Here is a 9,203-nt window from a genome sequence, read left to right as displayed (position 1 = left end):
ATACAAAAATCCCAACATAGAAAAAATAAACTAGAACCAAAACAACATAGAACTAAATAAACTAGATGAACCCCCCCAGTCACGCCCTGACCTACTCTACCATAGAAAATAAGAGCTCTCTATGGTCAGGACGTGACAAATTATGTCAATTAGCTTATCAGAAGCTTCTCAAGCCTTGACATCATTTTCTGGAATTTTCCAAGCTGTGAATTATAAGTGAAATAATCTCTCTGTAAACAATTGTTGGAAAAATGACTTAGTAGATGTCCTAACCGACTTGCCAAAACTATAGTTTGTTAACAAGAAATTTCTGGAGTGTATGTAAACTTCTGACTTCAACTGTATCTGGCCCAATGATACAGTCTCCCTGTCTCCCGCTCACTCTGTCTGTGACTCACATCTATTCACACTGGGCGCTTTTAGCTGAGCCTCTAGCCATTAGCAGTAGCTCGCCGACAGGAAGAGAGCGAGGGGAAAAAAATAAGTGGCTCCTGGTGGCTCTGGATGATGTCAGTGTTGACCAGGATTGTAAGACTGCCTGCTTGGAGGACCACTTTAGGCCTTTCAGAGAGCTGCTGGTACATAGGCAGCATACCGGTTCACATACACTCTCTCTCACACACACACACACACACACACACACACACACACACACACACACACACACACACACACACACACACACACACACACACACACACACACTATATCTTGATCCATCATTTATGTAAATCTTGATGCTGGTTGCTTTCTAAAATGTCACTGTGGCTAGTGGACCTAAGCATTGACTGAAGCCAGAGAGAGTAGGATATTGAGGAGGACATTTAGTCAATCAGTCACCCAGTGATCTATTTATGTAAAAGCCTTGGTTAGATGTTGACTTTTACCAATTTGTGATCCTTTGCTTTCTTTCACTATTGTATTTCTTTTTAGCCTGTTCCAGAATCTCTTTCAATGTTAGACAATATTCTGCCAGGATGTCTTCAAACTGTCAAAGAATAGCTGGTTGTTCAAAAACACACAAACTAAGTGGATAGCTAGGTGATGTCTTGCATGTCTAAATGTCTTGCATGTCTGTAGGCTATAAGACCACTGACACATCATTGACAGACTGGGTATAGGAGAGTAAGCCAGACCAAACACTGCTGGACACACTCAAGTCATCCTCCCATTGATCCTGATCAATTATTCAGCTATTTGTGCTGGTCTTGCAAAAAGCAGCTTGACTGGATTTCGTAAGTGCGAGACTGCAATGCATTTTGCAGGAGCCATTTGATCCATTACTCTGAGTTTGAACCCATTGTCGTGCCAAGCTACTGTTCACACTGTAATATCTTGTCTTGGGTAGACTGCATGGCACTGAGTATTACAGGTCAGCTGTCAACATGATTATTATTGTAGTTATAGAAGATAGCCTTTAAAGTTGCACTTATGTCGCAACATGAGCTAACTGTGGAAAGGGGCTCTAAAAACAGCTATTGACCTCCATCATAGGCCAAAGTGGCTACCATTTTTTTCTTCACACAATGACACGCTAATGGGTGTTAAAGGAGACTTTGGGTGGCCTCTCCCATGCAGTTCACCAAAAAGTTTGAAAAATAGCTAATGTCTTACAACCATTGTGGAACATTGGATGTAGGTAATGGAGCAACCCCTGTACAGTAGATAGGCCATTATTCATTTGTGGGGAGGAAATACTTCTTGGGAAAACAATTACTGTCAATGAGTCAATTTAACAATCAGAGAGTCTCCACTGGAGGCTTCATTTCACAGATATATAGATATAATCTACAGCTTTCGCCGCATTCGTGTTGGAGAAAAAGTGAATAAGTGGTTTCCTTTCTCTCTCCTTGATTGCTAAGTATCTCCCAGGATTGTGTCAGGAAATATATGGTATTTATAAATAAGAGCAACGGCTTTTCTAGGGAGTTTTTCCTAGCCACCATGCTTCTACACGTGCATTGCTTGCTGTTTGGGGTTTTAGGCTGGGTTTCTGTACAGCACTTTGTGACATCAGCTGATGCAAGAAGGGCTTTATAAATACATTTGATTGATTGATTGATTGATTGATTGATTGATTGATTGATTGATTGATTGATTGATTGATTGATTGATTGGTTCTCAACCTTTTTTGGTTACTGTACCACCAACTGAATTTTTCTCTACCCAGAGTACCCCTGAAGTACCCACTCATGTGCATTTTACCAGTAGGCCAATGGTCTCATGAGTCTTCTCAAGTACCCCTTGTGAATAGGCCAAGTACCCCCAGGGGTCCTAGTACCCCTGGTTGGGAACCACTGACATAGAGTCCTCTGCGCTCAGGCAAACAACATTGTTTTCAATCTCTCTTATGTTACACAGAGAAATTAAACCATTGCCCTGAAGGTCAATGCCAACAGCTCTTATTCTTCCCATCACAGCGCCTCTGTGTTTTAATAGCCTTGACTGTGAGAGGAGTGAATCATTTGTTTGATCCACTCCAATATAATTTTGTTATTTGTTGATTCCACCAAATTTGAATCAGCATAGTAATTCCTCTCCCCGGGAGGATAAGTCTCTCTTAGCAGCGGTTACACTGTCCACTATGCCCGCTGATGAGGTATCAGATCCAAAATAATTCATCAGGAAAACCTCCAAAAATAATTTATCAAAAGTGCTTCTGTGAAACCCACCCAGGATCTTTGCTTCTTAATAATTAAACTCTGCAATTAGGCATCTTACCATGCGCTCAGTGTGAAGCGCCATGCAATATTCATAGCCATACATAATTATGCAATATAGTCCCTGGAATAAGAGGCCATATATCTTCGGTGGGGCTGCCAAGACGAAGACATTTTTATTTGGTTTATAACACTGTTTCATCTCGTACATGGGGGTCTCACAAAGGAGAAGGGTGCATTGTCCTCCACTGTTTATGCTACTATAGGACTCCCTGGCTCTGGCTTTTTCTGTGTAGAGAAAGAGAGAACAGAGATGCTAATGCATTCGGAACCACAGGGTCCACCCATGTCAAAGTGCATCCAACAACACAACAAAGCCATACCTTGTTACAATAGGTTGACCACACAGTCTGTCAACAGGAGAAATTAAAAATGGCATTCAATTAAAATGAAGAAACAGAGATGTCGCTGCTGTCGTAGATGCACTGTATGAGAAATTATACATAATGCTCATCGCAGCATGCCCTTGATGGTGCCTAGAGCAAATAAAGAGCTGGAGCAGTAGCTACAACGGATGGACACACTGGACACAGACGGCTTTCATCTTGAGATGCAGTCCAAAGCGGACCGCAGCCAGAGCAACTGGCAATCAAAGCTAATGTGTAACTGGCCAGTGGTGCACTTCACAGGGGCCCGTCATCACAGTGGCAGCTGAGATCACACGCAGACATCCCCTCTCTTCTCCTCACATCACAATGGCAAATTCTTTGGGACTTATTATTTTTCCATGACGAAAACGTATTGCTAGTGGAGCTGCTTTGATAGGCTCTTTCATGCCATGTAACTGATGAATGAGAAGAATACATTTTCACCCATAGTTAATAAAATGTTGTTTTTTTCCCCCCTCAAGTGTTCAATTCCATAGGGATGTTATTTGCTCTGAGCATAAACCAGTACTCAACTTGAGTATGAAAAGACGTATTATGAAATTAACTGTGTGCTCAAATATCCATGGAACATGCAATTACCAATGTGACAAATATCATGACATTCCCCTTTTATACATATCAAAGGTGGGGGATTATGTTTAACCATGGGTGCATTTCAAATTAGGGAGGTGTTAAGCAATGGAAGTGTTAATGAATTTACCTGCAAAAAAAGCAGAGAACCATTCACACAGACCCAATACCTGTATTTTGGTTACAGGGTCTGTGAAAATGCTGGAATCATAATTAGATCTTTAGGTGGCTTTTCATTTGCCATGTTTTTTACCCTCTACCCCACACAACCTACCTCTGACTGAATAAATGGTATATTGGTCTAGAAGCTGGTCACTTTTAGCTTTTCTCTCAAAATAAAAAAATTATTAAAAAGATTCAGTTACAAACATTGGAGCATTGCAACGCCAGTGTTGTGGGTTTGATTCCCACAGGGGACCAGTATGGGGGGGGGGGGGTGAAAATGTATGCACTTACTACTACTGTAAGTCGCTCTGGATAAAAGCGTCTGATAAATAACTTTTTTTTTTACTGTAAATTATTTAACAGAAGACTTACGGTAAAATGAAAAACAAAATGTTTTTGACTTAAACAGTACCATCATGACCTTTGATAAATATGACAACCTGTTCATCAGAACAATCAATCATGATGCTTTACAACTTCTGTCAGCAGCCCTATCATTCACTGTAAATTACCAGGCCATTGTTCATGTTGCCAATCACTTTTGAGGGAGAATCTCCAGCAAACTGAACACTGTATTGTCTACTGTTAAACAAGGAAACCCAGGACAGAATGCCCTAGTATTGAGGCAATACCTAATCCAACCTGGACACAAATATGAAGAAAAAGCTCTTTGAAGGTAGATTTACATTTGCTGAACTGAAGAAGGTTTCCTATTTTGACCAACTGGAACAATCCCATTGAGGATCAAGACTGGCACAGACAGATGTGGCATAGCCAGGCAGTGTTGGGTTCCCTTACTGTTAGAGTAGATCCCATTAATTTCCTGTATTTCAAAATTCCCCTTCACTTCAGCTGTGAAGTGGTTGTGGCATAGATGATCTATGCTTCTGAACAGATATGTAGATGTTGTGTGATTGAATATGGGGCATATACACCAAGTCATTAAGTCTCATTGACAAATAATGACAATAAACAGCAATGTGCATGCAAATAGAAAGGACAAGTCTAGAGTTCACAATGCCAATGATGAGAAGTCAGGATTCCCTAATGGGAATATCTCTATTCCACACAAAGAGAAGAACTTAACAGGCCATATTTCTATCCATTCGCTAAAATTCCCATCTCTGTCATCATGCCGGAGCTCCAGTCCAGTCAATATAAAGCAAATGTGAATATAAAGAAAATACGGGTGAGACATGGAGATGAGACGGCTTCTGTAAATTGCCTGCTGTTAGCAACACAGGATGTGGTTATTATGCTGTGCCACCTCAGATCAGGGACAGTAAATAACCACATGGAAGGCCCCGGTCTTTCATTATTCACTAATGGAATTCTCACGGGACAATGGAAAATGCTGGAACACCTCTGGATCACTGAATGGCCTTGCTCCTACAGACTATGATTTGTGGCCAATTAAAGAAAATTGTTTGAGCTAGGTGTGAGGCACATCCTCTGCCATAGAAGAGTCATGTTCTACCATGGTACCGTTAGGTCTCGTTCTGTCATGGTATATCATTCTAATCATTGTGGTCATCTACACATGATTTGAAGTCATATTCAAGAATATATCATTTACATGTTTGATAGTCATACATTCTATTCAACCCATTTTAAAATACTGTATCCAAAATGCAATACTTTAGAAGATACAGGCATACTAAACTAAGACCAGTGTGATTTTCCTACATATACAATATCCAAGGTTCTCCCCAAAGAATCTAAGAGATTTGTTATCATATAAACACATTTCTTGCTCTAGATTGAAGGAAATTGCAGTTACGGGTGTTCAAAAACTGCCCCCCCTTCGGGACTCTCCCCCAGCCATACTCAGCAGCGCCACCATGTTAAAAATCCAGGGGAGAACCCTGAATATCTGTCAGGGTAGACACGATTAGATGGGGGAAAAATAAAACAAACGTGAATAATCCACAGTACGGGACATACTGTATGGGGCACTTTGTGAAGTGCAGGTGTGTTTAATACTAAATAATAAGTCATTTGAGATCAGGGAATGTAACTCCAACCTCTCGACCAGATGGTAAACATAAAGTATGTTAGCTCTCCCAGATGTGTGGCGCTGCAGTTGGGGATCCGGTGACATGCGAAGGGGGAAACCGGGTAACGCTGAGTGTATTAGCGGTCTCTTTATGGTCTGTTATGGGCGCATTATGTTCAATTGTGTTGTGGAGGAAACGTGGGGCTACTAGCTTGCGGTGCTACTATGCTTTGATGAACCTACCCTTGAAGAACTTGGAGATCCGTGACCTTATTCCGCACAGCTTTGAGGATGACACCGCCTCCACCTCCTGTTTAGTCTCCTGGAACGAAGGCACATAAATCATATCTCATATCATCATCCAGCCAGATTCAATGCATATGGGCCCGATTCACAAAATCTGTCTCCTCCAAATGATCTATTTGATTCCTAACACTGCAGTGCATATGCGGTAAATCTCTAGCTCGCTCTGTTTCTTAATCTGGCATTCCAAGACTTGTGGAGGAGAAGTAAAAAACAGAGACATATCAAGTGGGAATCCCAGAGTGTCTTCTTTGTACTCCTACAGTATCTCAAAACAGGAAACAAGGATAAACAGCATGTGTTTTTCCTCCCTGGTTCAATAGCCCTTTGAGGAATAGCAGAACATCTCAGTCTGATTAATGGCTGTACACTGTCTAATGAACAGTAATTGAATGGTACAATGCAGTAGACCCTCCAAGCCCCAGAGGAATACCCTGGTTGCTGCAGAAGCCAGTGACATTGTCTGGGGTTGATTATAGTTGACCTTGCAGGAGAGGAGAAGCTTTAGAAACAGCGAACCTAAGCTAGGGAATAGTAGCCAGGAAAACAGGACAAGACAAATGAAAAGGAATTGCATTGGCAAAGAATAGGGGAGGTTGATGGCACGAACGATAACTCTGATTTCTTATCACCAAATTCTTAAGAAGAGGAAGATGATTGATAAAACGCCTAGTCCTATTGGCATTTCTAGTGATATTAATTAAGATAAATGACAAAATCATCTGATATCAGGACAGAATGTTTCCATGGACTAATATGAATCCAACACAACAAACGATTGTTAAAAACAGAAAATTACAACTCTACCCTTGTTTAACATCCATGAACATTCCGCTAACCGTTACCATTTCTGCATTGTTTCTAGGCTAAAGGAAAACAGTATATTACTGAGATAAAGGGAACATAACTAAAGGTGTGAAGTTCCAAGAGACCCATCTGGAAACAACTACTGTCAATTCAACTCTGCACAATGACTGATCTACAAATCACCTTGCATTCTAAATTACTACTCACTATTATTTGTAGGTCAGTCTGTGATCAGGTCAAACTCTCAAACAAGGCCAAAATGAACCAACTCTTTAGATGATTGCCCTGTTCCAGCCGCCTTTGCATCAGTCTATTGCAGTCATATGGTGTCATACCTATGAAGGATACCCACCAGACATTGTGTGTCACCATTTGGCAGACACACATGCTGAATCTAATAACTCTTTATGTTGTCTAGTGGAACGATTCACTATTTCAATTCAATGCAATGTATCATTTAAGCTGAAAGGAAGAGGGTTTGGCTGAGAATGCAATCATGTAATTGTATTTGGTCATCAATATATACGGCATGAGGAGTATTTCACAAGCGTGGCCAGACTGGGATGCAATCTATTTCAAACTCAGCTCAACTATGGGTCATAGATCTAGTCTCTTATTATCATTTACACTAGACGATGAAAATGGAAATATTTTGCTCGTCTCCATATACTGTAGGAGACTGGGAAAGAGATGGTGAGAGAAGTGAGTAATGGTAATAGATTGTTTAGCCAGAATATTAGCTTCAAGTTTTACCTGCCATCAAAGCTACAATAAATAATATTGATATTATCATCTCCAATAAAAATTTCAGCTCATAAAATGTAGCTACAAAACACATTAAATATATTCACTGGGGATGACTTTAATATGCTTCAGGTATTCTCTAATTACGACAATAAACTTGAAGAAGTCAAACTTTGCTTATAAAGCAGCATTTCCTTGTTCTAACACTAATAAATAAAGTCCTTTTTCTACACATAAAGTTAATTTCATCAACCCTATTTCACCAACCGTATTTCAAACCACTTAAATGTAGATGTCTGTATAGGACAGAAGTGTGAATAACACAATTATAATTGTTAGCTGCTGCAAATCAAACATTGTTTGGTGCAGTGGTGGTGAGATGATTCCACAAATTAGCTGAGTCAGGATTGTGGAATATCATTATTCCCCATTATCTAATGGTCATTGACGGAATCTATAGCCATTCTGATTCAGCAATATTCCTTTCTGAGTAAATGCGATAAGTTATAAATAAAGCTATTGATGAGGTCCTTAGCAGGGTCATAACTACCCCCCGAAGTTAATAATGATTTAGAAAATAAAATGAGAACATTTTTATTACAAAAGTGCATACCACACCAAAACATCTCCCTATGCCATAATTGCCATTTTCCTGAAATTATAGTTTTCATTAAACAAAATGTTCACTTGTTATTGATTGCTTAAATAAGACTCTATCTTCTAATTTCCAAAGCTGGCTTCAATTACATGGAATAGTAATATCGCCCAACTATTGTGTACGTTCATCACTGTTATGAAGCTCCCCATTCTAATTCCTTTGAGAATTATTATACCAGAATAAGTGTATTTAAATGAGTGCAATTTCTAGAAACCACACATCCATGCAGAAACATCTGTATACACAGCGCTCTAACCATTCTTCATGACATACATAATAACTAGAATAAGGGAGAGATGGGGATCTAGCACAAGTGAATGTGGTGGTTACGGTATTCTACACTAATAAGATGGGCACATGTTGTAATTCCCCAGTCTAGTAGCCATCACTCTGTTCATTCTGCTAGCTGGAGATAAACTGTGGGTGTGTGGTGTGTGGTGTGTGTGGCTCAGGTTCCAAAGGTGACTTTAGTCCTCCGTCTCTGGGGCTGGTTAGACCAGTGCCTCTACCTGACCCTCCGAAACCTGACAAGGGGGCCGAGGACAGGAACACAGGCACACATACCAGGGGTTGGAACTGAAATTACTGTATTTTCCAACCATTTCAGTCCGTTCCACTGTTCCGACCAGCAAAATAAAGTTCTGGTTGGAACCCAAACAAAGTATTGGTTTATATCGTTCCTTTCTGTTCCTTTTCATACCTCTGAAACATATATTTTTTACATTTAGCTCAACGTTAAATTACTTCACCAATCAGTGCGGATAGAGCAGCTTGCGATTTAATCATTTATATCATAAAAAAAAATGTATTTTGCCATAACAGCATGGTTTAACCATAATGAAAGACAAACA

At 40.1% G+C, this 9,203-nt stretch overlaps 1 long non-coding RNA gene across 3 annotated transcripts in view; it reads right to left on the bottom strand.

The window, feature by feature from the left end:
- Window positions 1-2,815: 2,815 nt before the first annotated feature.
- Window positions 2,816-9,203, bottom strand: part of LOC106610696 (uncharacterized) — a 28,329-nt gene continuing 21,941 nt past the window's right edge. For all 3 annotated transcript variants that reach the window (XR_001329952.2, XR_006756807.1, XR_006756809.1), the window contains exons 10-11: window positions 6,084-6,162; window positions 2,816-2,948 (exon numbers count right to left, since the gene is read on the bottom strand). This is a non-coding gene — a long non-coding RNA (uncharacterized lncRNA). The remainder of the gene's footprint in view (window positions 2,949-6,083; window positions 6,163-9,203) is intronic.

The sequence above is a fragment of the Salmo salar genome, chromosome ssa09 (assembly GCF_905237065.1).
Source record: "Salmo salar chromosome ssa09, Ssal_v3.1, whole genome shotgun sequence".
Lineage (NCBI taxonomy): Eukaryota > Metazoa > Chordata > Actinopteri > Salmoniformes > Salmonidae > Salmo > Salmo salar.
Note: the sequence above shows the minus strand (reverse complement) of the source record. Positions and strands in the feature narration are given on the sequence as shown.